Below are 22,968 nucleotides of genomic sequence, written 5' to 3'. Positions count from 1 at the left end.
GGGCGTGAGAGTGACTGGGGAACATGTTTGTGTTTTTACTGTAAAAGAATAAAATGTAATTGCACATTCACAACAGTAGATGACAGTAGTGCTGCCGTTTCTTTATTTGTTCATTTTAATTTCAGGCAAATGGATGCAGTTCAAACATACGTTAATGAAATTAATTCAACTCATAATTTTTCTTTTTTTCTTACCCTAGTGAGGCGAATGAAGTAAACGACAAATGAGTACGCCATGATTTATGGTACGTACACGCACACATACACGCACATGCGCACACACAGCGTCCCATAGAGAGAGGCAGTAATGCCCTGGAGGGTGCCAGTCATGCCCAGCTTCCGTTACGCTCCAAATTGAGCGTGGCACAAAGTGTATGAAGTCAGCCATCTGGAAGAATGCCAAGCATTGTCCGTCCCGCAGCTGGATGATAATTACTAGAAAGAAGGACGGACAGAAGCAGAGAGAAATAGGCAGATAAATCAACAGAGTGAGCTTTGCTGCCCCGCGACTTTCGTTCTTAGATGTGATTTTTCTCGTTAATTAACCTTTCAAAGTTTGGCATCTGGTTTGGAATAACGTGTAAGGTGGATGACCTTTTTAATCATCTAAGTGTTGTCCATGTTGTTTTGAAAACACACTTTTGTGTTAACCTGTGAAAATATTTGACTTTCTTGCTTATTTGGGGAAATTAATGACAGCCTAATAGGTTACAATTCTACATAAAAACAAAGGGAACAAATGACAGTTGGGTGTTTTATTTCTGGGTCTTTCTAATTCAGTTGTGGTGTACTTGCTTGAATCTTTGCTGTTTTGCGCTTGTGTGAGAAGGCGTTGTGAAGGCCGAGCGAGAGCGAGTGGCACCAGCTTCCAGGCATGAGGAATGTGTCAACTTCTTGTCAACTATGTGTGGCTTTGTCATCACACCAAATAGCACTGGAAACACGTAAAGTTGCCTTTTTCACACCTTCCACTGCTCCTCCCACTCTGCAAAACACACACAAACACACACTCACTGCACACACTGGCAGCAGTCGCTACTGCAGCTGTGACCAGAACAATAGCATTCCTCAGGTTTTAAACGCTTGGCACTTAGATTCCTAACAGTCAAATTCCTGCTGGGGGCTTAGGACGTCGAGAGCTGCGTGTGGCTCCATGATGTTCCGACACATTCATTTTGAGCAAGATGCTTGACTGCTTGTGATGCTCCACGCACCTGTTGAGTCGAGATGGTCAACATCTCCCATTGGCCAATTGGCTCATGTCGTGGTAAAAATGTCAAAAAAAAAGTTGATTTGACTCAATTTTATTTTGTCAAGCAGATATGTTTTGTCCGTAGACTGTGCACCTTCTTGGGAAACGTATCTGGATCCAGTTGATTTTGTTTTGTGCAACCACTTGACCAAATAAAATTGAGTCAATTCAACATTTTGTTTTCTGCGTAGACAGCTTGTAAAAATAATGTACCAATTTCCCTTCTGGATGGAATACTGCACAGCGAGAAAGAAAATCTCCACCGTCCCGGTCGCTTTAATTTGCTGAAATAATTTTACGAAGATACAGTTGATGGAGCAGAATGGCGCGTAGCATTTTGTTGAACTCAAAGCATTTGGGTTTGCCGCGACTGACTTTGGTCCACCCGGCACTGAGCTGTCCAATCAACTCATCTGGACTAACCCCTAAAGTAACAATTTTCTCATTAAGCGCGGCTGTTTCACAATTTAAATATAAATGAATCTAATTTAGTGGACCTCCGGCACGATGAAGGGGACTCATTTAGAGGCAATCTAAAATTAATGAGGGCATCTGGAGAGAGCGGGAGCGAGCGTGCGTGGCTTAACAGATACAAGCGTTCACAAGCTACTGTACTTTCAACACTGCAAAATCCTCATTAATTTTCAAGTTAATGGCACCAGTGTACTCTCGACTCTTCGGGAAGAGCCTTCGCGGGGCTTCAAACACACGGCAGCCACGTGTTCAGAACGACTCTTTTTGTCAAACATCTTTTGTTGTTGAGGAGCATTTTAGAAACACCTTTAGATGTACTCAAGTCTAATTTTCACATCCAAGAATTGCAGAATGGGCCACCTGGCTTGAAGACTCAAATTTGTTGTCAGTTGTCGGAAAGGTTCCAAATGTCAGAGTAAGACAGAGAATCTTCGTCGTAGATCGTAAGTGACCGATTTGACATTCTGAGGCAGCCGCGCTAACGAGCTCACCACGCCGGCGCTAAAATGCGTTTATTTTCATCTTTCAACGAGCTCGGGCTGGCCGGTGGCACCATTTCAAGGCCTTGCCCCTCCCGAGGACCTTTGCCCGGTCAGCCCAGCAGATGCCAACTGGCTCCCGTGGCGACTGTTTGGTTTTGCGCTTGGAATTCCCAACGGGTCGGGATCCAGAGTGGTTAGGGTGAGCCCAAAAGGCCGGCGGGCTTGTCAGGTGTCTCCACGCATTAATGTTGCTGCGCTCACACTCTGAGCTGACAGCGCAGCGAGTCGGAGCGCAGGGGGACGCAAACGCTAATCTGACACGGTGGGAGGTACGGCAGCAAGACAAACTTTTGCTTCTTCGGTTCTTCCCATTTTGCTTTATTTTCGTGATTTTGTTGTTGCTGAACAAGAATGTGACATATCAAAGTGGATGTACATTTAATGTTAGACTTTTTTGGTACAAGTTATCTAAATTATATTGCGAGAGCATTTCACGTGCCAGCAACTTGGGCCAGGATAAAATGCTCTTCAGACAAACATTTTCCAACAGAAATGGATTCGACACATATTTTCTCTGATGATTCTTATGGCACTGACCTTCCCAGCATTTGTTTTTTCTTTCAGCTTCCGTTTAGTCTCATCCTTAAAAGCAGCCGGCTGATGGATGCTGCCTCAACATTTTCTTTAGCCTATAACCCTAACGCCAGCTGAGCAACAACACTGCCATTTTTACTCAGCACAAATCAAACAAACTTGCATTGTCTGCGCACAAACAACTTCCTGCGTGCAGACTCACTGCTTGTTAATGGGGGCAGGAAGGGGAAAAAAAAAAAAGACCCTTCCTGCTTCTGACCTCCAACCTCATTCGGCCCCACCCACAGCCACCGCTTACACAGCATGGTGCATCTATAGGAGGGGAGCTTGCGACGGCGTTCGTCTGGGTGGGGGGGGGGGGGGGGGGGGGAGCCACAGGAGGTTAGGTTAGGTTTTAGAGGAGGGGGACAATTTCTGTCCTGGGCCAAAGTATTGTGGGGGTGATAGGAGAGGACATGCTGGGAGGGCTGCCTATATATTGTCCTCCCTCCTGTGCTACCTTTCCCTCCATCCCTCATCCCCTTCCCCTCCTGCATCTCCAGCTGTTGGGCTAAAGTACATTACATGCTTGCTAATCAAACCTCTATTACAAGTCTGGCGGGAGACTGGAGTGCTCTCATTCTTTCTTGTTTCTTCTCCCTTTGGTGCTTCTTTCTGCTGCCCCTCCTTAAGTCGTTCATGCCAGGAAATGGGCCGCCGCTCGCAACATGCAAGAGATGCACTGAAACAGGTGCTCCAGCTATTGGCCTTTGGTTTTGGCTTCGGTTTCGGTTTAGGCTAGGGTAGCTTAAGCCAACGTAGCGATGTTTGATGCCTGTGTCACTGCAGATGACTGACTAGCACATTCAGGAAAGCACGATAATCTCAGAAGCCATCTGATGAGTCACACAAGAGAAAAGAAAACCATGATTACATAGATAGACCTGGTCTATGCTTTGATTTTTGATCAGATATGTGTCATTTTTGTATGCCAGTGAAACCTTGCAAATTGTAATTTCCAAAACAAATGCAGAGCAAGGGCTCAGATATGCACTCTCCTTTTAGATGTTTAAATCGAATCAATTAAATGTCACTTTTAAATGGAATATAGTGCATTAGAAATTTTCTTGTGAATGTTACCGCAAGCTTCATTCAGGAACTTTTGTGGAGCGTTGCCATTGGTCAACACTGGCCCGGAGTGATCTCCTTCAGACAAACGACCGTGCTGCTTTGAATGAGGCGTAAAAGCCTCTCTGCATCTGTGTGGTCCTGGTCGCCGTAAAGCCGAAGACAAGTTGAGCTCTGCCCTGTGTGCATGCTGTACATCTGGATCGACATTCAAAAATAAGTCCTGACATTGCTATTGCCAGATCGATTTCTTGTGCTCTTGAGGCTTTTGGAAATTCTGCCTGATTATGACCATGATTTGTGTTTAAGAATTAAAGGTACACTAAAATGCAAGATTGATGGCTTCCGTGCAAACACGATGTTCATTTATTTGATTTCACTACCAGTTTAGCAGGTTTCCTCTTTTGCGGTTCCCTCCTCCTTGCTTGATAATTGGATTTAGCAAGCACCTGTACCAGTGTAGATTTTCAGGGGATTATCGTCACACAACCCTGAGTCACCAGTAATTAGCGTTTCTTTTCCTATTTCTTCGTCTCTCATGCGCACGCACGTACTCTCCAAAATTATAGTCAATGGAAACTACTCAATAACTCAAACGTGTAATGATGACATCTATCAGCACCAAAAAGTGTCCCAAAAATTATTTCCTGGAAATGACGTAGCGGAAACAAGCTAGCGGCTATTGTCTCCCATTTGTGAAAAGCAGAAGAAACCAAATTTGTTGTCAAGTCAAGGTGCTAAAACACCTTGGGGCAAAACACACACATCCTGATTGACGTGGGGGGGGCACGGGAATCAGCAAATTAAAAGCAGGACCGGACAGATGACAGGGTGGTAAAGCGGAGGATGGACGGGACGGGTGAAGGGCAAGCCAGCGGGACGGAGACGGAGCAATAAAGATCGACTCGGTCCGGCTCATATTTACGACTGACACTAAATGGACTCTCGAACCATCAAAGATGTCATCTGTCTGCTTGTCACAATTATTACATACTCACTTCATTGGCAATACAGTCGAGTACGTCTCAACTACCAGTAATGTTTTTTTTTAAACTCAACTGGCAATATTGCTATGTGGAAAACGGATTTTCATTACTAGTTGGGATAAGTTATATTTATCATTGCAACTGTCCTAACTTGACGTCGTAGCGATCCAAACCACCAAACAAATCAAAACTTTTATCAGCTCTGTACATTGCACTAATGTGCTGTATAAAAAGTTAAGGGCAGTGCAGCTCGAAAATTTTTTGTGTGGTATAAGAATCAAATGGGGATGGAGGGAGGGGGGGGTAGTGCAGCAGAAACTTCCCATGCTGGCCTCCCAGTGTGGCTACGTAATGAGGGCAAGGGACACACTCACACGCGCACACACACATACACACACACACATACACACATTTGAGGCCGAGCACGGCCCCACGGCTGATTAGCGGCACACAAAGGCCCCAAACAGAAGTAGCAGAGGGCTCACAATGGGAGCAGGGCCTCAAGGCGTGGCTTCTTCTGGCCTGAGGGAGGGGGCGAGAGAGGTTAAGAGACAGAGGGGAAGAGAGAGAGCGAGAGTGGGGTTCCCACTGAGCTGCCCAGGGAAGCAAAGGGGGGGAGGGTTGAACCAGGGATGAGGGAGAAAAGTGGCAGACGTGAAGAAGAGTTTTTGTGAGGTCCGTTTGCAGGGCGACCCTACTAAGTGAATGTCTGAGTGTTGTCAAGGAGTCGCCAGGTGGTCTCGGCCGCGTCAACCTGTGCGAGAGCGCTCCGTGTGTTGAAAAGTGGTCTGAATAACGCAATCCAAGATAAGAATTACGTCCACTGTTCCTCCAAGAATGTGATGCTAATGAGTACAACTGTCATTTCAGGGGCGAGCAAGGTGTGCTGTCATCCTCCCTTTTCAATGAGTTGCCGTGTCCACGACAGCTAAAGAAGCTATGGAATCATCTGGTGGTAATTCTTTTCATGTCCTTCCCCTCTTTTTAGCACGGAAAACAAAAGAACTTCCAACACCCCTCTGTAATTACGAACATAAAATCGTCTTAACTCACGGCCTATTATAGTTTGAATATGATCCACATTTCAGCGGGAGGATGAGTGAGACAGCTCGAGTAATTCCACAAAGACGGCTGTCCTGTTTTACCAATTACTTTATGCTATTTAAATACACTCAAGCTGAGACATATACGCACATGAGCTAATGGTCCTCTGAAAGAAATCAGATGGTAATTGTGTTTGATTCAACGTGAAGGGAACCCATCAGAAAGACACCATCCAAACCAAAATAAGAAAAGTGACCTTCTTCAAAGAAAAGCATCACAATTAATGGTTTTTAAATCCTATCTGTGAGACAAAGTTAGCCATGCTATTATATAGATACACATATATAGATATAGATAGATAGAGAGAGAGAGAGAAATTGGTATCAAAAAGTCTTTTTGCACGTTATTCCTCCAGAGAAGATGCCGTGAGCCTTTCTTGGATGATTGCGCTGAGTGAGAGAAGACTTTCATGTAGAGTAAGATGAGTCCCTTTCGATTTTCTTTCTCCATGACACTGGCGTGACTTTCTCTCTTTTGTGTAGGAGCCGGCAAAGGTGTTGCATCAGAGCAGCGGGCTCCCACGAGAGTCCAGGACATTGCTGACATCACACTGGAGGCCAATACCCGGCGCATTGAATTGAGCCTAACTGTTTTGAACAGTTTTGAGACAATTTCCGATTTTGATTTTTGTAACCGATGATGTAGGGATGGTTGAGTCTCAATAGCAGCCTCATTTCAATCGGTGAGGCTGCCGATATCAGTCACCGCCAATTGAGGCATGGAGTAAGTCCTCCCCGACAGTAGTTGGCGCTATACAATGAAAGTTTGTCACATTCCCCAATCAAATCTGCTTTGGAATGAAAGCCTGGAGAATGTACATAAATGGTTTCACCATGAATAAAAGCCTCAGCATTGAACGTCATGACCTCTCACGTCTCGTTCATGACATTTGTTGTTGACAGCAAATTAAAAGTTGTTGTTCAAACGAAGAGTCACAATATAGGCCTGAAATGTATTTCTTCTTTAAAGAAATCAAGTCACGCCATGTAGAGAGGTTCCGCCTTAGATGGAATGACAGAGACCCCAGAACGTGTCTAGAATCTGGGCAACAATCGCCTCCGGTTATCTGTTGAAACGAGTGTAAATGATCACATGACTACTGCGGTCACCACTCCAAAATCTGCAGGCAACTGATGGGAGCTGACGGTTGCGCGTTTGCGTGTGTGCTTACGCGTGTCAAATCATTTGATACTCTTTTTGCCACTCCCCTTCCCAGTTCTTCTTCTTGGTGTCTTCCTGCTCATTGCTAAGGCCTCCGGTGATGAAACGGATTCTCTTACTGTCTGTTACATGACTCGATTATACACACGCGCACACACACACACACACACACACACACACACACACACACACACTCAACCCCCCCCCCCCCCCCCCCCAACTCTACGGTCTCTTCCTCTCTTAAATACTCACGTTCATGCTGCTGAGGTGAAGTGCATGAGTGTGTTTAACCTTATCGATTGGGTCTCGCCTATATTGACGAGATCACACTAATCAAACGCTGCTATCTGTGTTTACTGGGTGGAGATGACTTGAGAGTGATGAATTGCAGCTGAGTCCATTAAACGCCGCAGTCAAGTGTAGAGCGGCAAATCGTATCCCGTTGATTGGGCAAATTTTGCTCATCAATGGCTGTAAGTTTTTGTGGTAATAAAGCAACACTCGGATATTTGGAAGCATTTTATGGTTGAGGAGACACACACATACACTGGCGAAGTATGTATAATTGCAAAGCTTTTGCAATGCCAAATGGCCTGGAGGCGTCCACGGCGCCCGACTCCATTTCACCTCACAGGAACAACCAAGAAGAAATCATTTTCGAGTTGACTGTGGAGGTCAGCAAGAAGGCAGCGTCGCCCGACGTCTCTCAGGCTGGCTGTGCCTCGATGACATGGAAGATGACGTCGAGCTCATTTTTTTGAAGCCCTAAATTGAAACTCTAACCGTAATATAAAACCCGAGTTTAAAAAACAAATCTAATCTAGTTTGAAAACCTAACCTTAGTTTGAAACCCTACATTCAAACCCTAACCATACTTTGAAACAAATGAAATATTAAGCCTTATAATTCATTCAATTCAATTCTTATCATGATTACACTTGCGTTTTCACATTTCAGCAATCACACACAATTTCTGCAGAAATTGCACAATTTCTAGTTTCACGTACTGAGATGGGAATTAGAGTTAACGCTGCGCTTGTGGAGTTTTGACAACACAGCTCTCCCTCGTACGTGTCTCTGACGTCAAGAATGACAAACGGTGATTTTTCATCCAACGTTACAAACAAAACACAAGCCTAAGCTGCGTTCGTCAACTGGTTGGACAGCATACATGGGGAGCTCCTCACACTTCATGGAGGTGTCGCATTCCTGTCACAAATTGTCAAATGGAAAATTTTTCCTCTTTCCGATTTTCAACAAGGAAATATTTCCGTCAAACACTGCCTTGTGAATTTTCATGCTGGAGGGTCGCACGTTGGCCATCTGACAAACAAGACAAACACATTTCCAATCTGATGTGTGGAGTGCCCTTTTCCACACAAACAAACACGCAGAGAGGAGCGAGAAAGCAGACACACCTGAGAACCTGCATGTTCTGTTTGAGGAGGGAGACCTGTTGTTACCTGCCTGGAGGCCGGGCCCGGCCGGGCCTCACGCACGCACACCCAACGAGGACACACCGGCTCTGCGGCTAAACAAACCAACCACCCCAGCTGTGTGCGGCCATGTGTGTGTCTTTGTGTGTGGACGGGCAGACCCTCCATCAGCATCCTGTCACACACAAGATGTTTATCCAATTTGTCAAGATAATCTTTCCTCCAACCGGCTGCCAAGTAGCCTGCCTCAGCACACACACGCACATGCACACAAACTCACACACCTAGGGGAAGGTTCACCAACATCCATTGCTCGGCCTGAAATGGAAGCCCTCTCTTCCATCTTGTTGGTAAGGAGCATGGCGATTTTTTGTTAAGCTGAATTTGGTGAATCGTTCATCTTGGAGTTCCGTTAATTCATGCTCAGCAATGACAATTCTTGCATTTGCAGGATCCGATGTGAGGGGCCTTGTCCACCTGGCCCAGTTGGTTTGTTGCCCAGGAGTTTTTGAGGAGAAAGTAGTCCGTTTTTTAATTTTGAGGTGACCAATCTAGCAAGGTTTTCGAGAATAACGTCTCATATCCCGGATTAAAGCTAATGTTGTCACTTTTAGCCGTGTAAAAATGGCACAGCGATTTGCATAAATAAGCAATAAACACGCAGGCACCACATGAACACACATACGTAATTGCGGCTAAGCTCCACACGACACACTCTGCTTAGACACACACACACACGCTGAAAATCCTGGAATGAAGCAAAGCTGATGATTTTCTAATGAATAGTTTCATTGGCCATGCTTAGGATTAGTGTAAAGGGATTGGAGGGGTATATTTACGTGCTTTTAATGATTTCACAACTTTATATTTAGAGCCGCCGCCTTATCAATGGCAATCATCTCCGGGCTTGGAAAACAAACCTTGGAGCCAGGCTACAACACAATTACACGCCCGGGCCACACGCGTCGGTCACTGTCTCACCGCCGACACTGTCCGCAGAGTTAATGTGTAACATATTAAAGTGTCGTCGGGCGGAGGAATGAAAGTCAAACGCTTGTCCTTCATCAAACATATTAATGCAGAAGTTGTCGAAAAAGAAAATAACGTCTAGATGGCGAAACTTCCACTTGACTCAACGCGCCTGCTCGGCTAGAACATTGAGAGCAAATATCAAAGTAAGCTGAAGTGGAGTAAGCCTTTTAGCATCCACGCTAACAGTTGCTAAAAGAGGACGCTTGACACGATCGGCTTCAAGTTGAAAAGGGCAGAATTGGTCTTGCCGAGCTCGTGTGGAACACGATCTCGCATTGAATGCTGAATACAGGGCAGAAGGCTCTCGAACGTCCTTTATTGTTTTTAACACATGGGAACACAACATTTTGCCATTTAGTAAATTCATCTGCTCATTCAAAATTCCAAATCCTAAACCCTAACCCTGAATCAGAAACCTGAAAGCCCATTACTATCCTTCGCACGTTCACCAGGTGTGCCCACCAAATTTAACAGAATGTTTTTTTTTCACTTCATAGAGAAGTAGAAAAGCCACAGGGTAATTTTCCACTCAGAGTTTATGTCATGTGGCCAGCTGGATGGCAGCTCAATGACAAACAACACAGAGTGTCAAATCAGAAAGTATCGCTTGTGCTGCCGCCGAATTCTGTTGGAGAGTGCCTAGAACTCTCCACCTTCCATTTTTGTCGCATGTTTTTGCCCACCTACGCTGTTCAAAAACCAAGCCGGGGCGGAACTCCCTTTTAACGTTATCACAAGCCAAAAGCATCTCCACACACGACTGCCGCGGCTTTTCTTATCTGCCCTCTGCGAGCATTCCAGTCAGAGGCAGACATTTGACCCGGTGGCAACGTAACAAGTCGGGACCTGCTCGTCGTCCCTCCCGAGCACGACTGGACCCACCCCGCTCCCTTCAAGGGGAACCACGCAGCCCAAAAACAGATATGTCATTCAACAGAGGGCCTTATCTTTATCTGCCTTCTACTGTTTTGATCAATGTTCGGATGTTTTTCCGCAGCACGCGGTGAGGTAAGTAGCCCACACACACACACACACACGCACACACACACACACACACACACACACACACACACACACACACACACACACACACACACACACACACACACACACGGTGACATAGCAGAGGGACTCTGGGACAGGTTAGGCCAGTTTTTTTTTTCTACTAGGCTTTAACAAAACATGAGGTGTTTGTTCTGGAGCGGCTTGCGCCGTAACCGCCCACTTCACACGGACCTGCTGGGAATCCCAACATCCAGTTCTTGCAGGTGACTTTCCTGTCCATGGCGTTCAACAATGGGGAGTTCTATGAGGAAAGATGAAGAATTAAATTCTTGTCTGGTGGGTGTGAATGTCACGCAGCACAGTTTTGAATCAAGCATGTAATTGGAGCGCAAACTCAATCTTGCGTCTTGCTAATCTTGTCTTGTTTGAAGCAGACAAATGAAGACAAACGTCTCCATAGTCGCACATATACACACACGCCATCATCATCACATCTCTCGGCAGAGTGAGCAGTCATGAAGGCGGCCAACCTGTTGGCGTGATGAATCGACTCCGGACAGCTGAGAGCAGCTTCTGTCAGGGAAGCGGCTGGCCCGCTGCCGGCAAGGTGTCTCAGACGAGGAATCGCCGGCCTCTCAAATCGACCTTTTCAAACTTCGGGGCTGCATAACCTACGGCAGAGACTTTTCAAATGACAGGAAAGGAGATGGTCACTGAAATGACACAACACAGTTAGCGACAATTACAAAGATGGAAAAAAATCCACTTCCAGTGGTGGTTAGCCCGTCATTTTCCAATGTTCTCATCAATCGTCAGACTGAAGGAATTCCCGCCAGATCGACTTGAAAAAACTAAAATGGTTTGACGATGATGTCTGACTGATCGTTAAAATCTGATAAAGCGCCCACCCCTGTGCCAAATACAGCCCAAAATTAATTAGTGGATGAAACCAAATTTCCTTCAACAAAACCAAAAGGAAGCAAGAGATGATTGCTGTGAGTTATCAGTGTCTTTAAAAATCACGAGACAAAGTTCAAAACCTCGATCTGACTTTTGACGGTCATTCCCTAAAACAGCCAACTAAACAATTCCAAAGCAACAGACAATCGGGATGGAGGCGCTTCTTGCAACATTTCTTGATGTTGGTGCAAACAAGCAGCAGGCCAGTGTACAGTATGCAATCATCCAAACGAGGGCGCTTCTTTACGCGCCCGCCGCACTGTTCGCTCCGTCATGTAAGCGGCGTGTAATGGAGCATGACAGCTCCCTGGTTCCCCGGCGACCTTTGGCCCCAATCTCAGCGGCGCGGGAGCCGAGCCTACCCGGCCGCGATTCTCACACAGACCTCATCACATTGTTTCAGCAGATTGGAGGAGATTGCTCCGTCAGACGTGCACAGCGCAACCAGTTAGCCACCAAAGTTCCTACTTCCTGTCTGTCTGCTTTCGTCTGCTAATTCGTTTGTCATCTTGACATGTGATATCATTTTATAGCTTGGCAGTCGCTGAAAGGCAGCTCGGTAAATTGATCTGATTGATTATATCGGCCAGACAATCCGATGTAAAACTTGCTACGCGTTGAGAGGTTGTCAGTGTGTGTGGCCGGGAGACGCCCGGAATACTTGTGACGGAGGCGCAACCGAGCAGAAAAGAGGCTGCCGCACTTGCACCTTGGTGCAGACACTCGGACTCCCGCGTGCACACACACACACGTCAGACACGCAAGTGTGTGTGATGCAGATGTCCAATGACAGCTCTCTGCTGGGGGTCATCTGGAAGCAGCTGCCTGGGGGACGTAGGGCGCCACGCACACGCACACTGCCCATTAGCAACTATGTCATGATGTGTGGTGTAACCTGTCGTCACCCAAAATCTACAAATTACAGTCAATAGAATGATGGGAAAAAGTTTTTTCTTATTAACACAAAATGTGTTCAGAGTAATGACAATTTTTACTGCCCCGTCAAGGAGCAAACTTCTGCGTAGCTAACATAACTAGTGTATTTGCAGCTGGACGAGGATGGAGGGACAAGTGAGAGGGGGGGGGGGGGGGGGGGGGGGGGGGAACGCAATTTTGTGGTCAATCAAGATTGACCACAAAACGTAATGATTTCAAATACAAATACAAGGACTCTTGGATTGCATTTTGGATTAAAGCTGTTTTTTTGTTTTGCTTCTGAGCAAAATGCTTCTCTGTCTCTCTGTCTCACTTTTATTGGTGCAAAACATGAGCTCAGCTGGTACTGAGACATCAGGGTTCAAGTTGCACAATAACCCAGCGTCTCCTCTCAAAGTGTGTCCGCATTATCGCCTTCATCTGCTGTTTGGGTTTCGGCGGGTTACACACGGCTGCCGCGAGGGGACTACTGTGATTACCATTCACAGAGCCACAATGAGCTCATCTGGCTCACATACACAACAGGCACAGACACACATTTCCAGCCGTCGGACACTTGATGCCTGCGCACACTCGGTGGGAATGAACACACGCGCTCACACAAACACACAAACACACACACACCAAGACCATCTTGAGTTCATGTTTATTGTTGTTTATGTGCACGTCGTTTTTGGAGCGTACTACATATGACTGTGTTTTGTGGCTCTCACTGTTTCGGGATCGACTTTTCTTTAGGAGCGAAGCAGCTTTGATTAATTATCACGGATCCGTTGATCAATTCCCTATACAAAATAACCCAAACGTTGAACTTTCACTTCAAACCTAAACAAAAGGTTCACCATGTCCAGCTTGCCTCACAAAGTTAACATAAAATTAAAATCAAAAGCCCGCTGATGTTAACGCAGTCTTAAATCGATCTATTATCGATTTTCAAATAAGGCCGTTGCCGATATTCGTCAATATGTCGATTATCAGTGCCCGTCTACTTGAAAATACATGTTTGAAACAGTCATAAGTCATCGGAAAGTGTCACTAGAAAGCTACGTGCAAACGTTATGAGGTCAGCGGGAGGAGGACCTCAAAACCTGTATCCCATATATTTTGTTGCCATGGAGATCAGTGTACACAAGAGTCAAACAGGAAGTGAAGGAGGCAGACATTTACACCGCAATCAATGTAACCCCCCCCATCGACATTTACTTGAAAATCCCTCCTCGGTTTCTCCACTTTTGGCTGTATTAAAAGTTTGAGTCCATATTTCAAAGTAAGGCGCCATTTATGTCATTCCGTTCCCAGGAAAACAAAGAAAAAGGTGTCAGAAGGACAATGAGGTTCTTTTCAGAATCACTTGCTCGTAGAGTGGACCCCCACTATTCGGAGCGTATCGGGTTTTTTTGGGGTGCGGCAGACAACTTGTGCTGCTTCCTTAAAAGGAATTCTAATTGCCTGTATTGATCGCTCAAAACATAAAAGTATTGCAAAGTATGACAGCAAAAGCACTTTCATTGCATTTCAAGTCAAGTCAAGTCAAGTCAAGTTTATTTGTATAGCCCTAAATCACAAACAGTCTCAAAGGGCTTCACATAGCCAAAATTGACAATTATTCTCAAAGCATCCCCTGATCATAAGCTCCCAAATTTCAAATGCTTCTTCAAACATTGCTCAACTCTGCTCAACTGTCGAGTCAAAAAACAAAAAAAAACTGAGCACCACATGGACGGTAGTAATGTTGACAATGATGAAAAATCTAAGTTAGTGTGCGGCGGATGGGCGATGCGAGCGAGCGCGTCATCCCGCCCGGTCGGACTGCCAAGAAAAGTTAAAATGACCACCCCGGCAGAGGCAATTATTGAATTAGTTTCAAAGTTCACTCTGAGCACTCCTCCTGTTTCATACTGTGGATAATCTTTCCAGGGAGACATAATCCTATGCCTGCGAGGCCTGCAAAAATGGACCTGTTTGCATGAGCGTGTGCGTGCGTGCGCGCGCGCGGGTGTTCGCGGGGACGAAGGAGCGAAAATTAGATGAGCAGGAGTGTTTATTTTGGTACATGTGAGCGAGTGCTTATGTGTTTTCTCTTTCCCCTCCCTTTCACGCCTCCTATCCGCCTTTTCCCCACAAACACACACACGAGCACGCGCACACACACGCACACACCTGTGCGAGTGTTTTCAGGTGTATTTTGTTCAGAGGGAGGTAGCGGAATTGGCAGCATTATCGCCCCGAGAAACCTCTGATCTCTAAATGCACTTGCTAAAACCCTGCTGCTTGGGGGAGGGAATGCTCGCGCACGCATACACACAAAACCACGCACACACACACGCGCACACACAGGTGTGCTGTAGCCGGTGTGAACACAGCTGTAATCGCAGCGAGCGTCAAAGTGTACAGGAAGCATTGGTTTACCTGAGTAAGCCACGGCGGGAACCTTGCTAGAGCTTCTTTGATTGGAAGTTTGTTCTTATTGTGGATTTAATCCAGCCTGCTGACAGAGGTGCATTTTCCTCATGTACACACGCACACACACTCGGTTTCTGTTTTGCGTCCTTGACCTATAGAGCAAAAAAGAAGAATTTGAAAAATAAACACATTTACGTGACAGATGATGACAATAATATATTCTTCGTATTATGGAATGATCATTCTTATTTGAAGAAAATACAGGGAGGCGTTCTAAAATCACATAACTAAAGGTTCCAGAAGTATTTCTTTTACTTCATGTTTTAGTCCTCAACGAGGAAAGACAACTTTTAATTTCAGAACTAAAAGGATACGAAGATTGCATTGACACTTTCACAAAACCGCTAACCTAAATTGAGAAGATGTCTGAAATAAAGAGTCCCAAACATCCTGCCGGAATAAGAAAATGGGCAGAGTCATGGGAGAACGTTGTCACATTACGAGCTGCCAGGTGTGCAAATTGCTGCAGACCTGCACGACTGTGTGTACGTGTGTGTGTGTGTGTGTGTGTGTGTGTGTGTGTGTGTGTGTGTGTGTGTGTGTGTGTGTGTGTGTGAGTGTGCGTGTGCGTGTGTGTGTGTGTTAAATGAGTCACGCAGATCTGCGTGGGCGTGTTTGCCTTATCTCTGTGCTGATGGAAACGACGAGGTGAGTGTGTACAAGAAGCTGATTGGTCTCTAACAGCTGCTATTAGCTTTGGTAATCCTTGCACAATATGAAACTCACGCACGAGTAGAACGTGCCAGACGGGGATAGAAATATAAGCTTTTATTTTGAAGGCAGGGGGAACAAAATAAGCCCAAAGTGATAAAGATTTTTGTTTTTTTCTTTACATCTCTACAAGTGGTTACATTTAAAGGATCACTTTGAGCAAACTGAGGAAGTCCCAATGTCCCTGGTGAGCTACTTTTTAGAACAGGCCCACTTGCTCCTCATCGGGTCCTTGAGGGAGGAGGGGGGGTACCCGCTGGCACCGTGTGGATAACCTTTGACCTTCGGTGTAACTGATTCTAGGGAGAAACATATGTACATACGTGTACTCAAGAATCTGATCTTATATGAGCCTTGTGCTTAGTTCAGTCAGACTGAATTCTTCGTTCTTCTTTTATCCATCTGTTACTTTCAGTCCAGCGCTTTTGGGTCACTCTGGATTTGTCCCGTTCAATAATTTACGGAGCAGGCGTTTAGGAAAGTTGATGGCGGCCAATTGTTGGTGTCAAATTCAGACTTTGTTCCTCCTCGATAATTAAACGGCCTGAGGGCAACCAGCGGAGCTCAGGCGGGCTGGTAGGAGTGAGCATGGACAGCTCAATATCAAAACTGCTGACAAACACTTTTGACATCTCAAAGCGGACAGAGTACTTAAATGAGACGTAACACGCTGGCTGAACTGTGACAAAAGTCCGAGCAGCTGAAAAAGAAGCTCTCCCATTTGAGCCTTTGCTGGAAAGCAGAGCCTTTGTAGCTCAAGTTGGAAGGGCAAGATGGTGCGAGTGACCGTTAGACACCACCCAGACACCAGAGAGCCGGAAAACTCCCTCGGGGATAAAACCGAAGCGAGCGAGTGAGAGCAAATTGCTGCGCAGAACAAAGAACTTCATTGCTGTCGGTGCTTTTCTATTTTTTAAAAGAGTTCTTTTGTCTCCTGGAAAACTGTAAAATCCAGGCGGCCCTGAGCAGCAGCTGGCAGGTAGGACCGCGAGGAAGGCGGGAGGGAGCCAGCGAGAAAGCCGACAAGTCAGATACGGAGGAGGAGCAAGAAACGCAATTGAGCAGATGTCGGCATGCTGAGATGAACCCGAAGACGGATTGCTGTCTCTCAACTTCATCCTATGTGTTCACTACACATTGAGAGAAATAATTTTCCTCACCGTGGTTTGAGCTCACAAGTTTGCTGTAAGTATTAAGGAGTACACAAAATGGCCGCCCGTGAAAATTGTTCGGACTCATTCAAATGAATCAGAATGCCGTCTTGAGACCGGCTGAGGCGCATACAACATTTTACTGTATAGCAAACGTTGGACTTCAGTTTATTTCTCCTTTAAATCTCACGCGCACACAAATAGTAAACAAACAATGTGCCCGGCATGTTTCCAAGCGGGTCAACAATAACCTCAATAGCTGAAAGTATCCTTGTGAGCACGTGTGTGCGTGTTGCTACCAGTGCCAGTCGTCTATTCAATTTCAGCAAGCCGCCTAAAACACTCAATCACCCGTTTATCCAAGCTTGTCTTCATGCTGAAACACACACACACTTGCCTCGGCAGATGGTGGTGCCACCCCGCCAAAGCGGTGTGACGACACGCGCACACACACACACCGAATCAAATAAAGAGGAGGGGAGCGTCTGTTTCAGCTGCCTCTCCTTGTCGCAGAGGTTGGCATCAGTCATGGTTGCTTTCCATCCATCACACTGCTTGCTTTGGGGTGGAAGGGGGGTGTCCTTTGAAGCCCGCCTCTTCAAGTGAAATAAGTGAAAATATCGTAGGAGAAAAACAAGTCATGAGGAAAAGTTAGTTTTCAGGCCGGATCCTCTCGATCCAAAGCAACGCGAAGGGACATGTTTGTTTACAAAGTCGGCATCATACTCTGAAGGAGGAGAGAGAATAGGCCGAAAGTGTTTTCGGAGGCCTCTCCCAGCTGCTGTGCCAATGCTGTGCACGCACACACACGCACACACGCAGGGCCTCGCCACCACAACACCATCAATCACTTTCTCAACAACAAAAACTGACAAGTGATCTTAACAGGCGCCCATCACGGTGTGAATGGAAATCAGTGTACAAGCCAGAATCTGGGGACAATATTTGTGGGTGTGCGTGCGTGAGGGTGTGTAAGTGCTAAGCCATGTTTCCACATCTCCGTTGATTACGTGTTACACCTTCACCTCCGCTTTAAGTCCGACTAGATTTAGGATGCCGATCAACAATGCTGTATAATAGACAGCAGCAAGTCACATCAAAATGCTGAGTCGAGAATTTGTGAAGAAATCTCAAACAGCACAAGGACATTCACATGACAAACTCGCGTGACTTATGACGGGCAAAGGCCATAGCATCTTCTGAAAATATTACTCAACTTTTTACAGCCTCCAAGTCCAAAAGAGATTAGTTGATTAGTTGGGTGCTTTGTGTGTAGCTTAGCTTAGTTGAGCATCACGTTCCCAAGTTGACATGCAATGAAAACACCATATGCGTAAAAACAAAACAAACACACACAGTCTCCTCTATTAGCGCGGCAAATCCGACTTTGCTCCTTTCGTTTTGCGTGTTTACGAATTCCGGGTGCGCTTTTAGCATCGCTACTTTTAGCTTACACGCTAATCCCCTCAGAGAATATATTCATTAGAACATGAATCGGGGCCGTCTAATTAGCTGTCTCACACGGCCTTCCGCTCGCAGGTACTTAGACGCGGCACCCCTGACTGAACTCACCCGGGGAAATATACGAGCAAGAGTGAAAAAGCAAAATTTGACTTCTTTTATTTCATTAGCGCTAACATTTTGACCAAAAGTGTCATGTCTAAAATGATTCCCACTCAAAATGGGCATGTATGGCTGATAGTAATTCTTTGGAACGGTTTTCCAATTAAAAATTAGTAAAATGAGTTTTCTGAGTCACGGCTGGGCCGGAGACTGTCCCGGGTGACGTTGGCCAGGAGGCGGACTACATCCTGGAGCGCTCGGAGACAACCAACCAGTCACACTCACATTTACTCTATTTAACCTCCCATGCAAGTGCTTAGCAAAAAAAAAAAAAAAAAAACCTTGACCTGTCCAGATTTAATAACTAGCACACGATACTTAATAACTACAGATGAAAATGCGGACGTTCCCATTTTGTTCATCGATATTTACAAATGTCAAAGTATTTTGCTTCTGGGCTGGCAATATATAAACCAGTTGCACAGCTCAGCATGTCTTCTTTGTCTTTGTTAATGAATTGATATCATTAATATTTGCTGCGGGCTCAAAAGGGAATCCTAACTGAAGAGGTGCGTGAGTGTCAGTAAAGAGGAAACTTCCTGCTAACAGGCCGGAGCAGGCTCCGAGTGCGAGCGGGGTGGGGGTGGTGGTGGGGTTTAAGTGAGCCGTGGAGGTGCAGCTTCCTCGTGTTCACACGGGACCACACAACATGATAACACACTCATTACGTTTGCTTAGCTTTGTGTATCCACGCACACTCGTTCTCGCTCAAGAACTTAAAAAAAATTCTACAGGATGGGAACATTTTTAGATTTGGAGTTTGCCACTTATGCTGCGTGACGCCAACAGCATTTATTTGCCAGTGTGTGTGTGTGTGTGTGGGGGGGGGGGGGGGGGCGTGGGGGGGGGGGCGTGTGTGTGTTTGTGTGTGTGTGTTTGTGTGTGTGTGTGCGTGCGTGTGTGTGTGCGTGTGTGTGTTCTGGGTGGGTCTGTTTAGCTGTCACCTACTCAGAAGTCATGATGCAGGGTCTTAGAGGTAGTTTCTCACGGCTGAATGCACACATGAGCACGCGCGCACACACGCACACACACGCACACACACACACACAAGGCCTCACAGCGTTGACAGGTGGAAATAAACGGAGCAGAACGTGGCAAATCCACGACTGCTTAGGAGAACCAGAGAACGACCGGAAAAAAAACCCTAATTGAACTTAAAGGCACTTTGGGTAAGATTGCACAAATTTGGATCAATGATTGTTTATCGTCATCGTCATCTTGACTTGACAAAACAAATTTCGGTCTATCCTGCTATCTTCCCTAATTAACGTCTGAAGTCATATTTATCCATTCTTTACTTAGAATATTTAATCATAACAATTATTAATTGGTTCAAGTACTTCAATTATATTGTGTAATGCAAACACAAATGAACATAGCCGTCACTCTCGTTGTAAATGTGTTGTATCGTTATACATATATTTATATATTAATAGTATATATTCCATCCATCCATTTTCCATACCGCTTAATCCCCACGGGGTTCGCGGGCGTGCTGGAGCCTATCCCAGCCGTCATCGGGCAGTAGGCGGGGGACACCCTGAACCGGTTGCCAGCCAATCGCAGGGCACACAGATACAGACAACCAATCGCACACACACTCACACCTAGGGACAATTTGGAGTCTTCAATCGGCCTACCAAGCATGTTTTTGGAATGTGGGAGGAAACCGGAGTGCCCGGAGAAAACCCATGCGGGCCCGGGGAGAACATGCAAACTCCACACAGGGAGGACCGGAGGTGGAATCGAACCCGCACCCTCCTAACTGTGAGGTGGACGTGCTACCCAGTGCGCCACCGAGCCGCCTAATAGTATATATTATAAAATGAAAAACGTAACTGACTTTTGAACACGTTTGCACACTGTCATCCCCTGGAGGGCTTTCAGAGTATTCCACTCTTGTTTCTTTGTTTTTTTTGCAGCAAGTTCAGCCATGTTGTCCGCCATGCACACACACACGTATACACACACACACACATACACATACACTTGCTGGCATCCCAAGAGCCGTCTTCACCTGCAATCGTCCGAGCTCACGCTGCATCTGTCGAAGGCACATGTAGCACATTACTTAATGTCGACTCATTGCGTGTCTCTTGGATTTACGACAAAACCAATCTTAGTTTCTATGTTTCGGGCTGCTGGCAAACGGAGTCAGGCTTAGTGCATTTTACCTGCCAGGGCTCACAATGCGGTGGCAACTTAATATACGACACGCTTTAAATAAAGATTAGCTATTTGTCACATGTAGACTTGCAACATGTCTCACTTGAATATAAAATGCAATTCAGCTTTTAATGTCAGCTGGGCATGGCTTGAACAGGGATTACTTTTTTTTTAATCCTCAAAGTCAAGTTACGTTGTTGAGATTTGAAGTCGCAGGGGCCAAGCCAAGGCGCTAGATAACCAACCGTATGACACAATATCATTAGACGGGCCTTACTAATGCACGCTAAGTTAGACTACCTACGCGGTCAAGGGTTTAGGAGTCAAAATTTTTGAGTCACACTGGATAAAATGCATTTTTGCATTTCCATGTATTGGGTATCGCTGTCGATGCACAGGTGTAAATTACCCCCCCCCCCCTCAGGTATCGTCATCAAAGAGTACGTGATCCTCATGTCAACTGTCGGCCTCATACCTGCTAATGTGTTTTGGTTTCCCCATTACACGCCTAACGTGTCGCTGGAATCACACGACAAAGGACATCCTCACTTAGAAACACACAACATACACACACTTTCGACTCGAGTTTTTGCTCATTCGCTTGGGTGGGCCTGTCCGTCTGGCTCCAGCGGGAGGATTAAACCTGAGATTACACTGACATGACACACACAAATACAAGAGGAATTAGTATGTGCGCGCCCGCATGTTGGAAATTGGCCATATGAACATTTGTGTGCATTTGTGCGCATTTGCTGAGTGAGTGACGCCTAAAGTGGAAGGACTCTCCCAGGCTGCTTCTTGCTCGCTTCCAAGTCAGTCAGCCATTCATGTCAAAGCTCCTATTAATCCTTTCAGTTAACAGCGCATTCCATTCAAATCTATCTTTACAACTTCATGCTTACTGCGCATTCCATTCAAAGTGAAAATTTACTGCGGTGAATCCAGACAGGAAATCATAATTGTTTTCCAGCAGGTTGCCTCGCAGACACCTTGCCTTGCCCTTCCCTGAGAACCTTCCACTTTAATCTCTGTTCAATGGCGGCAACCCTGAGCCAGCCTGTCCCTCGCCTTCAACAATGCCCTGAAACTCTGTTGTTGTTGTTGCCTTTCTGATAAACAGCTACAGGTGGAGGGAGTCCGTCAGTATCCAACAACAATCTCAGGAACATCACACGTTGAAAAACAAAATGCCGGCAAGTTTCTTTGAAAAAGGAATATGGTATAACTATAAATTTTTCTACAGGGGGTTCTGGAGTTGAAACATGCTACCACCAAGTCATTTGACCTTAAAACATGAAAAACGCAAATACAAATACACTTGTTCCCATTGAAGGTTTGGGAATTTTGCCCACAAAATTAAACATCCCCCTGATAGATTTTCCAATACTATTTGACATGGCAGAAAAGTGGACATGGTGTCATCCATCCATTTTCTAGACCAGGGGTCACCAACACGGTGCCCGCTGGCACCAGGTCGCCCGTGAGGACCGCATGAGTCGCCCGCAGGACTGTTCTAAAATTAGCTCAAATAGCGGCATTTGTCAGTGAGCTGCATCTGTTTATTTTACAGTCAAACCTCGGTTTTAGAACGTCTCGGTTCTCGAACAAATCGGAATTCGAACAAAAAAATCGAGATTTTTTTGCTATAGTTGTCGAACAAAATTTTGTCGAACCTCGCGAGATGAGTCGGGAGGACCGGAGAAAACCCGACCGCGCGGCCCTGATGCCAACTGACTCCGTTGTTATTGTATTTTCATTACTTTGAGGATTGTAATAACCCCTAATCATGCCTCCAAAGAAAGTAAGTGGGAGCAGTAAAGCCATCCTAAAACACAAAGACGCTCTTAAAGCAATGCGACACTGAGCGCCCGGTGCGCTGCGGTTGCGCGATCGGACCAAATTAAGCTCCCTGCGCACTTACATAGGTCCACTTAAATTTTGGAAAGTACATCAGGACTTAAAAAAATATTTTCTAAATTTCAGCGACGGCTCTGTCACAATAATGCGACCAGGACGGTGCTGTTGCGCGGTCGGCAACGCGCTCCGGTTGCGCGTTCGGCGGTGCGCTGCAGTTGCGCGATCGGTCAAAATCAAGCTCCCTACGCACTTAGGTCCCCTTAAATTTTGAAAAGTACATCAGGACTTTAAAAATATTTCCTAAATTTCAGCGACGGCTCTGTCACAATGATGCGACCAGCATGGTGCAGTTGCGCGGTGGGCGACGAGCTACGGTTGCGCGTTCGGCGGTGCGCTGCAGTTGCGCGATCGGTCAAAATTAAGCTTTCCACGCTCTTAGGTCCACTTAAATTTTTCAAAGTACATTAGG

At 45.9% G+C, this 22,968-nt stretch overlaps 2 long non-coding RNA genes across 3 annotated transcripts in view; one reads left to right on the top strand and one right to left on the bottom strand.

The window, feature by feature from the left end:
* The window catches only part of LOC125976257 (uncharacterized), a 41,424-nt gene extending 34,564 nt beyond the window's left edge, over positions 1 to 6,860 (top strand). The window contains exons 2-4 of one of the 2 annotated variants that reach the window (XR_011087517.1): positions 200 to 244; positions 5,765 to 5,849; positions 6,481 to 6,860. This is a non-coding gene — a long non-coding RNA (uncharacterized lncRNA). The remainder of the gene's footprint in view (positions 1 to 199; positions 245 to 5,764; positions 5,850 to 6,480) is intronic. The other variant, XR_011087518.1, reaches the window with a different exon arrangement.
* A 3,766-nt stretch (positions 6,861 to 10,626) lies between these two features.
* Positions 10,627 to 16,050, bottom strand: LOC125972475 (uncharacterized). The gene is made up of 4 exons (XR_007482822.2): positions 15,341 to 16,050; positions 14,938 to 15,083; positions 11,163 to 11,315; positions 10,627 to 10,933 (listed from the first exon to the last, which is right to left on the bottom strand). It is a non-coding gene; the product is annotated as an uncharacterized lncRNA (long non-coding RNA).
* Between the last annotated feature and the right edge of the window lie 6,918 nt (positions 16,051 to 22,968).

The sequence above is a fragment of the Syngnathus scovelli genome, chromosome 10 (genome assembly GCF_024217435.2).
Source record: "Syngnathus scovelli strain Florida chromosome 10, RoL_Ssco_1.2, whole genome shotgun sequence".
Lineage (NCBI taxonomy): Eukaryota > Metazoa > Chordata > Actinopteri > Syngnathiformes > Syngnathidae > Syngnathus > Syngnathus scovelli.
Note: the sequence above shows the minus strand (reverse complement) of the source record. Positions and strands in the feature narration are given on the sequence as shown.